We start from the raw sequence: 12,913 nt of genomic DNA, 5'->3' as shown, positions 1-12,913 counted from the left end.
AGCCATTTTATAATATCTAGTTGCTGCATTAACTCAACTGTACTCTGATTGTTTTTTGAGACTCTTCTCCAAGTTCAAACATGTCAAGCTTGTTCTTCAAGCCCTTCAAGTTGGGACTTATATTAAAAAACAGTGCCAAGCAAGAAGTTTAAGTCAACATAAAACCTTCACAGAAATGATTATAGGAGTTCAAATTGACTGTAAATATCCCTCAACAACATGTCATGTAGTAAAACCAAAATATTTCATTGGATTATAGTTTACTTTCTGCTTATAATTTCTTCTTTGACCTACAGGTTACTTGAAAATGTATATAGTAATTTTCAAATATATGGATTTGTTCTAGTTATTGTTTTGTTATTGATTTCTAGAGTAACTGCACTATGGGCAGAAAACATAATTTCAACCCTCGGAAGTTCGTTGAAAACTTACTTTAGAGCCTAAGACATAGTCACTGTAAAGAAATGAATTCTTTAGTTGTATAGTGCAGTATTTTATGAGATCAAAATAGAGTCTTTAAATCTTACTGATTTTTAAGTCTGCCTATTCCATCAATTACAGAGAGAGAGGTGCTATAATTGCTTACTATGATATGGATTATCTGTGTCTCTATTTCTTTCAAAGTTACCTTTGTATATTTTGAGAACATGGTATTAGTAAATGCAAATTCAAAATTTGTATCTCCCTGATAAACCGAATCTTCTTTCATGATGAAATGATCAGCTTTTATATCTAGTAACACATTCAGCCTTAAAACCCATTATATTCCATATTAATATGGCAGCATTGGTTTTCTTTGGGTTAATGTTCTCATGGTAAATCTTTTTTCAGTCTTTTAATTTCAGTCTTTCATATATCTATTTTTAGATGTGTCCACTTGAATTTTTTTTTTTTAACTTTATTTTTTAGGGGCACCAGGGTGGCTCAGTCAGTTAAGTGTCTGACTTCAGCTCAGGTCATGATCTCTCCATTCCCGAGTTCAAGTCTCGTGTCCAGCTCTTGTGCTAACAGCTCGGAGACTGGAGCCTGTTTTGGATTCTGTGTCTCCCTCTCTCTCTCTCTGCCCCTCCCTTGCTCTCTCTCTCTCAAAAATAAATAAACATTAAAAAATTTTTTCAACTTTACTTAAATATTTTTTTTTACTTTTATTTTTTAGAGAGAGAGAGAGAGACAGAGCGTGAGCAGGAGAGGGGCAGAGAGAGAGACACAGAATCCGAAGCAGGCTTCAGGCTCTGAGCTGTCAGCATAGGGCCGGATGTGGGGATCGAACTCATGAACTGCAAGATCATGACCTGAGCCGAAACTGGACGCTTAACTGACTGAGCCACCCAGGTACACCTACTTGGACTTTTTTTCAATCCAGACTGATAATCTTTGTTTTTAACTGCAGCATTTAGCCCATTTAGAGTTAACAACCAGTGATGAGTTTCAACCTATCTTATTTTAACTGTTATTTGTTCTAACCACTTTGTGTTTATTTTTCTCTCCTTTCACTGAATTACTATTTCTAAGACTTTTTCCTCTATTCACACGTCTAGTTTGGAAGTTAAACATTATGTTTCTATCCTTTTAGTAGTTACCCTAAAAATTACAACATGCTTACTTAACTAATCAATGTCTAAAGAACAATCAATATATCTTTATCCTTCCTCTCAATAATATAAGTAACTTAGAATACTTTAGTATTCATTCTCACTCCCAGCTTGTATTATCGTTCTCATATATATTAATTCTTTTATTTCAACCCATCATGAGATATTGTTTTATATTGTCAATTTGTGCTTAAATTTATGCACATGTATGCCATTGTCTGATCTTTGTTTCTTGAATTCTTGACCTTTTAATGAATATTTTCCTTCTTCCTAAATTACATGTTTTAGAATTTCCTTTAGTGAGGGTCTGTTGGTAACAAATAGTTGTCTGGAAACATCTTTATTTTTGTTCCCAGTCTTGAAATAGTTTCACTGGACTACTATTCCAGGCTGGCAGCTATTTTCTTTCATCATGTGAAAGATATCATTGGACTATCTCTGGCTTCTATTGTTGCTGCTGAGAAATAAGCAGTGTTCCTTTGAAAGTATTTTGGCTTCTTCCCACCCTTGGGCTTATTTAAAAATCTCTTCTATTTATCTATCTACCTAACTATATCTCCCTATCAATCAATCATCTTCTGAAGTTTCACTACAAGGTCTCTGGGATTGGATTTCTTCTATTCTAATTAGGATTTGCTAGGCTTCTTGAATCAGCAGATTGTACCTTTCATCAGTTTTAAAAAGTTCTCAGCCATTAAATCTCTTCAAATATAATCTCTTTCTACTCTTTCTTGTCCTTCTCAGAGCCTAATTAGAATTATACATCTTAATCAATCCTCTAGGTCTTCTCTTGGTTTTATTTTTTATAATGGAAAATTTCAAATGTAGAACAAGTATTATAATGAGTCCTCATGTAACCACTCCTCAGCTTGAAAAGTTATCAACATAAAGGGCGCCTGAGTGGCTCAGTTGGTTAAGCGTCCAACTTCGGCTCAGGTCATGATCTCACGGTGTGAGAGTTTGAGCCCCACGTCAGGCTCTGTGCTGACAGCTCAGAGCCTGGAGCCTGCTTCGGATTCTGTGTTTCCTTCTATCTCGGCCCCTCCCTGGCTTGTGCTCTGTCTCTCTCTGTTTCTCAAAAATAAATAAATGTTAACATTTTTTTAAAAAGTTATCAACATTTTTTCCAAGTTTTTCTTATTCTCTCCAAATACAACCCTCTCCCCCGACACACATTTTTCTTCTAGAGTATTTTAAAGAAAATCCTAGATCCTATCATTTCAACACTAAATAATCCAGTACATATCTCTAAAAGATAAGAAAGTTTAAGATCTGTAATTTCTCCTCTTCTCCACTTTGTCCAAACTATTCATTTGTTAAATGAATTGAGTCATCTGTCCTGAAAGATTTCCCACATTCTCTGTTTTTGGTTGATTGCATCTTCATGGTGTCATTTCACATATTCCTACACACACACACACACACACACACACACACACACATACTCCATATCTCTTGATGGTTATTATAACCAGTGGCTTGACCAGATCTCAGTTTAATTCTATGGCAAGAATATTTTACAGGTTGTTCTATATACTTACTATTGCAATATATCAGGAGGTACAAAATGACTGTCATACTCTTAAGGATATTAAGATTGATCACTATAGTTGAGCCCGATCCATTCATCTATTATTAAATCTTTCCTCAAGGGTTTTAGCAGCCATGCTAATTGTTGTTAGATCCATTATTTCCTAGGGAATTATGAAATGATGACTTTTCACATGGTATCATTCCTTCAGCATTTCATATCCAGAATTATTCTATAGCGGAAGAACTTTCCCTCATCAACTATTATCTTGAAATACAGTTCATAAATGAAAGTCAGGATAAATTCTTGACTCTTTTTCTTTTTTTACCAATGTATACAGTACTGAGTTGGTGTCCTCATAATCTCCATCATCCATTTGGGTATTATCATTAGAAATTCATGAATTTTTACATATTTGATGTGTTTCAATCCTTCTGCAGATATTTATTCTTTTTTAATTATATAAACATGCTCCATTGTGTTCATAATTAATGTTACAAATGTGTCTGATGGTAAAATCTTTCCTTTGTAGGTAAATTCAAAAGAATTATCAGGATATGTCTAGTTTGGGTCTCATTCCATTCATCTTGTTTGGTACTTGTGAATTTTTTTAATCTACTGACTCAAGTCTTCCTCTAGCTCACATAAATTCCCTTTGATAAATTATTTTCCTCATCTGTTCTCATATCTACATCTCTTCTAAGTGTACTGAATTTTCTTTCTTTTTTTTTTTGGATGTAAATTATTTTATTTTATTTTAAATATATGAAATTTATTGTCAATTGGTTTCCATACAACACCCAGTGCTCATCCCAAAAGGTGCCCTCCTCACTACCCATCACCCATCCCCCCTCCCTCCCACCCCCCATCAGTCCTCAGTTTGTTCTCAGTTTTTAAGAGTCTTTTATGCTTTGGCTCTCTCCCACTCTAACCTCTTTTTTTCATTTATTTATTTATTTATTTATTTATTTATTTATTTATTTTTATTTATTTATTTTTAAATATACTGAATTTTCTAACTCTAGTCTTTATTTTTACTTTCTCTCCATAATTTTATTTTATTTTTAAAAAATTTTTTTTCAACGTTTTTTATTTATTTTGGGACAGAGAGAGACAGAGCATGAACGGGGGAGGGGCAGAGAGAGAGGGAGACACAGAATCGGAAACAGGCTCCAGGCTCCGAGCCATCAGCCCAGAGCCTGACGTGGGGCTCGAACTCACGGACCGCGAGATCGTGACCTGGCTGAAGTCGGACGCTTAACCGACTGTGCCACCCAGGCACCCCTCTCCATAATTTTAATTAATTTACTTTTCACCTTGAATTCTACAGAGAATTTTTCAAGGTTGTCTTCTTATTCATTAATTGGATGTTCTATAACATACAATCAGCTATATATAATTTAAAAATTTTAAAATTCTGTCTTTTCATATCCAAGAGCTCTTTACTGTTCTCAAATTATTACTTTCACCATGTGGGGGGGAAATTTTTCAGAAAAGTTGCAAATATAGTACAATAAAACCCATATATTCTTTATCTAGATATCATAATCTATGATTAACATTTTGCCTCAGATCATTATTTTTGGTGTCTACTTACTCGTTTCATTTATTAATGGAATGTCCAGTTTATTCACACTAAAAATATTAGTTTTTTTTAAATTTGTTTTTGTGATAAGTTTGTCTTATGGAAGGTCATTTGCTCCAATGATTAAGATTGGTTTTAATTAAGAATTTTTTTTTTTTTTTTTTGCACAAAATTTAAGGAGGCACTTATTTTGAGGCTCATGTGTAACACTGGGAATGAGTATATCTCCTTAATAATGATGCACCCATTGCCAAAATTTAAGGACACATTAACTATTGGGTTTAAACAAGTGCCACGTTAGCACTTACATAACTTCAAGAGTTAGTGTTTTCTCAAATTTTACACCCTAGAGTTGCCTTTCTTGCTTCACCCTAGCTTTGCTGTGCACTTTGTTGTGGGTCTTTTCATTTTTTATTTTGTCTGTTTCTTACTATTATAGACTAAATTTTATCCAGTACTGGCAGTTGAGAAGGGTTCTATCATAGTTTGTATGAATCTGTTCAAATTCTATAGATATTTTCCTCTTCTTGATGCAGTAAAGGAAAAGCTAATTGGTGCTTCCTTCACATTTATCATCAATAATGTATCCTAAAGTGACCCCACCAATACACATCAATGACACTCAGTTTACCATTTGTTGCTAATTGCTTAGCCTTTACAAAGCATTTAGCAAATCAGCCAAACTTGTAAATCATTCTTTATCATCAAAGGACACACATAATTTATTTACCTTATTCAGATTCTTTTCCTATATGGGGACAGTTTTATCTCCTTAAGAAAAAAATGGCAATTCAATTCTTAGTTGGAAAACTGTGGCAGACACTTTAATTTGGTTACTCCAGAATATATGAATATAAAAGAACAACTTCTCAAAATCACACTTAATTACTGTACAAAATTGGTTTCAAAAGTCAAGCGTTCTAATCATGGTTTGTTTGTTTTTAACCAAAATTCAGCATTTTTATCTTTCCCATTAAATACAGTCAGAAAAATCAAGAGGCAAATTCTTAGAGATGTTCTTGATTCTACGGTTGCTCATTTTTCCAGTTTGCAAAGGCCTTTAAGTGGGTTACAGCTACTGCACATTTGTCTGCCAAATTTGCCTCATTGGTACAACAGGTCTGGGACTAGAGTGAGGCAAGGCAGTGCCTAGGAACACAAGATTCAAGAAGGCATCACTCTTAGGGTGATGTACATGTAAAGTCTGCACTTAACACCAATAGGAGAGAAGTGCCTCCATGAATTTTGTGCCCTACAAGCCTCTCTTGCCTCATTCTAGTCCAGGCCCTGAAGTATGTATGTCCAAATATATTTTAAATATATTTTTTAAATGTTTATTTATTTATTTTGAGAGACAGTGAGAGAGCATGCATGCAAAAGAGAAAGAATCCTAAGCAGGCTCTGTGCTGTCAGCGCAGAGCCCAACACAGGGCTCGATCTCATGTACAGTGAGATCATAACCAGAGCCAAAATCGAGTCGACACTTAACCCACAGAGCCACTCAGGCACCCCATATATTTAAGAGTTGATACTGCAGGTGCCAAAAAAGGGGGAATGTTTCTCAATATCCTCACCAGTAATTTTAAGCTCTGAAAATTACCATATCTTTTCAGACATCATTACATAAATGCAGTGAGCTGATTTTAAAGTAAATACTATTTAAGTTTTGCTAGCTTGGGTTTCTCGTTTATTTGTGGATTTTTATTTGTCTTTGTATTCTATTGTAGTACTGTTCCTAGCCTTCTTTATGCTCAGTTGCAAAATATTTTCACGATTTTCTTTTGAGACCTATGATTGTTTTCAAAGGTCATTTTAAAATGACCAAGGGCAGCCGGTGGCTCAGTCGGTTAAGGGTCTGACTCTTGATTTTGGCTCACGTCCTAATCTGACAGTTTCATGAGTTCAAGCCCCACGTCAGGCTCTGGACTGACGTGCTAGCGAACTCTCTTTCTCTCTCTCTCAAAATAAATAAATAAACTTAAAAAAATGACTGTTTTGGGGTGCCTGGGTGGCTCAGCCTATCGATTATGTGATTTTTAATTTTGGTTTGGGTCATGATTCCCAAGGTCGTGGGATCAAGCCCCACATCATATACCATGCTGAACACGGAAACTGCTTAAGATTCTTTCTCTCTGTCTCTGTCTCCCTCTCCCTGGCTCATGCTTGCTCTCTCTCTCTCTCTCTCTCTCTAATAAAAATTAAAGGAGGGCCTGGGTAGCTCAGTCAAGTTAAGCATCTGACTCTTGGTTTCATCTCAGGTAATGGTCACAGTGTGTGGGATCAAGCCCTGCACGGAGCTTTGTGCTGGCAGTGCAGAGCCTGCTTGGGATTCTCTCTCTCCATCTCTCTCCTGTTTGAACTCTCTCTCAAAATGAATAAATAAACTTTAAAAAAATTTTTTAAAGAAATGACTATTTCAAGCAATTATTATGTAGGCATTCTCATAGAAGAGATACCAAGATTTGGGCTCATTTGCATCTATACTATAAAACTCATTAATTCATTAATTCACTAATTCATTCATTTAGAGGAGGGGAGGGCAGAAAGAGAGATAAAACCTCAAGCAGGCTCCATGACACAGGGGCTTGATCCCACGACCCTGGGATCATGACCCAAGCCAAAATCAAAGTCTGATACTCAACTGACTGAGCCACCCAGGCACCCTTAAAACTCACCTTTTAATAGACATCAATGGCACAGCCTGTTGTTCCCTAATATTGATTGTACTCTACTTTTTTAGTAATATAACCCTTGACTTTTAACTGAGTAATACAACTACCCAGAATAAAGATTTATTTTCTAGTGTTTCTTGCTTGAGGTAGATAGGACTGTTTTTTGCCCTTTCCTTTTTGATTGGAATGGGGCAGATTGGCTGTGGTTCAAGTAGCCATCTTGGAAGTCCATGCCAAGCACGGTGGGTCAGCAAAATAGGAGACTGGGTCCCTGATGCCTTTGTGAGGCTACTGTATCAGCACTGGACCTTTAAAATTTTCAAAGACAGAAATAAATTTTTCTTTTATTTAAACTGGCATTTGAGGGGCACCTGGCTGACTCAGTCAGTAGAGCATGTAACTCAACCTCAGGGGTATGAGTTCAAGCCCACCACTGGGTGTAGAGATTGCTTAAAGATACCATCTTAAAGGGGTGCCTAGGTGGCTCAGTCGGTTAAGTGTCTGAATCTTGATTTTGGTTCAGGTCATATCTCACAGTTTCATGAATATAAGTCCCATGTCTGGCTCTGGGTTGACAAAGCAGAGCCTGCTTGGAATTCTCTCTCTCCCTCTCTCTCTCTGCCCCTCCCCAACGCATGCACATGTGCATGCTCTTTCTCTCTCTTTCAAAATAAATAAATAAAAATTAAAAAAAATAAAATCTTAAAAGAAAAAAACAAAATGCATTTGAGGCTTTCTACTGCCCACAGATAATCCTAATTCCAACGAAATTCCATTAACCAGAGACTCGTCTGATTAATAAGATCTTAAAAAATAATAATTCTGGGAGGTTCCACATACATATTAAGAAAAAGTAGTTGATACAGTGTAATTTGTTTTTTTTTTTATTTAAGTTTGTTTATTTATTTTGAGAGAGACAGAGACAGCTCTAGTGGGGAGGGGCAGAGAGAGAGGGAGAGAGAAAGAATCCCAAGCAGGCTCTATGCTATCAGCCCAGAGCCCAAAATGGGGCTCAAACTTGCTGAACAGTGAGATCGTGACCTGAGCCTCAAACCAAGAACTGGATGCTTAACTGAGTCACCCCAGTGCCCTTCAGTGTAATTTGTTCTTAACCTTTAGCAAAAATCAGCCAGAGTGAAAGAAGTAGGTAGCTTTGCACGGGGGAGACAGGAAATTCTAGAACATAAACTATTTTGCAGGGAGATAACAAGATAAATTATCAGTAAAAAGGTAATGGGAGACTGAAGATATCCCAGTGAGAGAAGCAGATAAAATTAAGGCTGATTGCTGAGGCCCAGTTGTATCCTCTGCCTAGGGTTCTGCAAAATCTCCTTGGGTCTTTATTACAAGTTGTCCTTTTGCTTAAGTTAAAAAAATTCAACCAAATGGCTTGTTTCTATTACTTATAACCAACAGTACTAACCAATATAACAGGTGATGCATACAGGAGTGCCCCGTTTAGTCAGTATTATTGAGGGACAACTTATTCTGGTAAGGTATTCCAGCAAGTAAAAATTTTATACATAACTTAACCACTGCCTGCACCCCATTGTCACTGAATGTAGTTTGGCATTTTATTTTACAAAATAACTGTGTATTCATCATTGCATTCAATTACATTCTGATCCTTGTGCTTTTTATTATTTTTCTTGGAAAGTTTGAGACATTTTCAATGTACATATGAGGAAATTAATAGTCTGATTGTGGACTTACTGTTTTTCAGAATGAATGGCTTGCAGACAACATTCTGCAGTTTTGCAGAATAGAAATGGGGATAAAGAACTTTCTAGGAGATATTTATGTGCAAAAGCTGAAAAGGGTGTTGGCGTTGTGGTCTGAATTTGCTGCTTGTCCCAATCAAGGGAACTGCTGTGTGTAATTTTGACTTTAGTTTAACCCTGGGCTTCCCATAGTTACTGCAATCTGTACTCAAGTTCAAAAACATCCAAGTGTAAACCTTAGGACTTTGCCAGAACTTTTTTAAAAAAAGGTAACAATATAAGTGGAGGCCTGAGTTATTTAACTGGGCTTGAGATATGGATAGGATTTTCACTTTTAGAGATGGAATAAGTGGATAGTAGTATCACTGTCAATCACTGGAGCTTCATCAGTCAGGATCTTTGAGGGAGCGCTTCTCCACTTGACCAAGCTCATTTCATCATCAAGTGTGCAGTGGAGCTTTTCTCTATGCTATTATAAAAATGTAAGTTTATTTTAATTCCTTATTGTCATTCATTGATAGTTGGCTGTTCATATATTCTGATTTCTATGGAACTGGGTATATACTGTTTAATAATGTACTTTAGCAGATGTGTCTAGCAACCATGTTGTTTATGTTCCTAAACTCACTCTCATAATTTAATTGCACTTTTTACTATGTTGCATGAATTATATCTAGGAGTTCAGAGTTATATATTTATCAACTTACATTCACAGTAAATGATGGTCAGGCACCATTGAGCCTAACTTATCATTTTATTTTACTGAACGGTCATATATTTAACTTCTCTACACATTGGCCTTCTTTCCTAAGTTGTCTTTAAAAGTGTTACATTTTATTATTTTATAAATACAGAAATCAATGGTCTGAAGTGTGGAGTTTATACAGATTTATGACACTGAAGGGTCCTTAGCTGCCTTCAGGGTAGTTTGAATTTTATTTGTAATATAAGTACATGCTTATTATCACTTTGTTTGTTTAAATTCTGATCTTAGTTCTTTTTCATAAATTTTCTGAAAAATAAGTAGTTTCAGGTGCCAGGTGGGGAAATTAATCATCTGGCTGAGCCCTTGTCATTTTATGACACTGAATGCTCTTCAGTGTCTGCAGTCAGTTACCACTAAGTACAGTCTGGCATTTTGTTACACAAAATTGTGGTGTAATATCCTTTTATTATTTGGCTAAAATTTGAACTTGGCTTTTCCCAAAAGCTTAATTTAACTATTATCTCCTTTCAATTTATAAGTATGGAAAGTAATTGGCATGGAGCATAACTTAAAAGCATTAAAACTCTTCAATAATTTTAATGGAAATGTTTTGATGTAAAACATAATTTCTTACTTCCCTCTACAGAATATTGTATATAATACACAGTAAGACTTGATCATGTTGACTGAAAGTTGCCAAAACGGTCCATTATTTTACTCAGCTTTAAATTTTTTTTTTTTCAACGTTTATTTATTTTTGGGACAGAGAGAGACAGAGCATGAACGGGCGAGGGGCAGAGAGAGAGGGAGACACAGAATCAGAAACAGGCTCCAGGCTCTGAGCCATCAGCCCAGAGCCTGACGCGGGGCTCGAACTCACGGACTGCGAGATCGTGACCTGGCTGAAGTCGGACGCTTAACCGACTGCGCCACCCAGGCGCCCCTATTTTACTCAGCTTTAATATAGCACAGTCTTCAGGAACTACCAGAAGATATATATCTATACATACATATCTACTAGTAGATACATACACACATATATCTACTCCTATGATGAAAAAGCCCCATACTACTGTGTTTTCTCAGCTGCCATTTATCATTTTTTATCAGTCAGTATGCCACTGATTCTAATCTTCCTTATCTCATACATAATTGGATAGTTTGTAGTTTCCAATTTTGGGGGGTTTGGCAATGGTCCATTTTCTTTTTTTAATGAAATCTTACACGAATTCCAACATATAAAATGAAAGAATATGGATTTCTGATGTGGAAACAGAAAAGGGGAGCCAGCGTTCTGCTGCTAGGCCTCTATACCTGGTCTTCAGTGTAGAACACTGAGGTAACTGATGAAACCCCAGGCCACCATCAAATAGTTTAATACCACTTGTCAAAACTAAGAGTGATTTTCTCTATTCTGAAGGATAAACTTTCTTAGTTTGTACCTTGTACATCTTGTACCTTGTACAGAAGGCAACAAAAATATCCACGATCTCATTACTCAGTAACTTTGATTAGTATAACAAACAAAAATGGAAGTAAAACATATGTAAGGTTCAAAATTCAAATAATACAGACAGGTAAAGAAAAAGAAATGCCTTCGTCAGTCTTGCATATCCTTCTCCTCAAAGGTACCCACTATTAAATTACTTACAATTCCTTCCACAGTGTACATGAGTGTGTATGTCTATGTGTGTTCTGAATGTATGTGTGAATAAGGCTTTTTAAATAAAACTTTATGCATACAATAGGTATCATATTATACATCATTATATACTTTCTTTTCTTTTTTTTAAGTTAATATCAGCAATCTTTTTTAAAATTAATTTTTCACAGTTGTATTTCACATAACTGAGAAACATGAACTAACTCCCAGATCAGCAGAATGTGCTACTGTGGATAATATGACTGATTGCATTTCTATTGTCTGTGTCTGAGCTTAATGAGGCACTTTCTAAAAGAAGCATAATGCCTTTCTTATAAATATCCTTTATTCCATGACAGATCTTCAGTGGAATACTATCCTCATAATAATATAAAAAATAGCTATGTTATACATCACTACAACAGAACTTAATCACCAGGTGTAGCAATGTTTCTATGGAGCAATGTATTTAGAGTTCCAACTTGGAACTGGGGAACCAGAGGTAGCTCTCTAGAGGTAGAATGGCACCGTGGGCAAAGTATGGGTTTTAGAGTCCAAGGACCTGAATTTTAATCCAGTGACTGTCACTACTAGTTTTATCATTTTGGGCAAGTTACTTAACTAAGGTCCAGTTTCTTATATATACAAAGGAGATAATGATACATATTTTTCAAGTTGTTTTATGGATAAATGCATCCAAGAGGCACTGTTAAGTTCCTTTTCATTCCCCTACAAAGAGATTAGGATATTTTAATTAGCTTCAAACTCCTGATGAACTATAGAAGAGAATGGGGCAGGGAGTAGGCAGCGGAGTAGAGATTTGGGGAGACAAGAGATAGGTTTAGGTATTCTTGACAGTTAGAATGGTTAAAGGACCTATAAAGCTTCTTGATTCTTACTAGTGCCCCAATTACTGTCTTTTTTTTTTTTTTTTTTTTGTATCATGGGCACAGGAATTGGCCATCTCCTTTGCTTTAATTTCTACCATTTGCTGCTTTTGTTGATAGTGTTGCGCCCCCACTCCCACCTTCCATAGCCAATTAGAAGATGGAAATCTAGTCTGAGTTTCTCCCTCTAAAGTTACAGGGCTAAAAAATACCTGATATAAAAACAAACACCTGGAGATAGACTTTTAGGATACCAGAGTGAAAACCTCAGTGAACTTACTGTCTCACTAAAACAATGAAAATACAGGCAAACTATTTCAGGACTCTACCATTTAACACAAAAACAAAAAATGAACTGAAATATCCAAGAGAAACTACTGAACTTTAGTGTGCTTGAGAAAAACAGCAGTAGGCACCTGAGGTGGAGTATGGCCCAGATATCACACAACGAATGAAAGTGACAGTTCCAATCCTGTTTCTACTGGCTGGGGGACCTGTGACCTTTACTTTACCCCACTAAGTTGAAGTTCATCTTATTTTTCCCTTACCTACCTGTGAGAATTAAATTATGTATATG

The 12,913-nt window shown here is 35.9% G+C and overlaps 1 protein-coding gene across 3 annotated transcripts in view; it reads right to left on the bottom strand.

Annotated features, from left to right (window-relative positions):
* EHBP1 (EH domain binding protein 1) overlaps positions 1-12,913 on the bottom strand; it is a 338,289-nt gene that overhangs the window by 161,989 nt on the left and 163,387 nt on the right. The gene's annotated exons all lie outside the window — the stretch shown is intronic.

Source organism: Lynx rufus, unplaced genomic scaffold, assembly GCF_022079265.1.
Source record: "Lynx rufus isolate CCGP_SWC_20201006 ecotype Redwood Valley unplaced genomic scaffold, mLynRuf1.p SCAF_8, whole genome shotgun sequence".
In the NCBI taxonomy this organism is placed as follows: Eukaryota; Metazoa; Chordata; class Mammalia; order Carnivora; family Felidae; genus Lynx; species Lynx rufus.
Note: the sequence above shows the minus strand (reverse complement) of the source record. Positions and strands in the feature narration are given on the sequence as shown.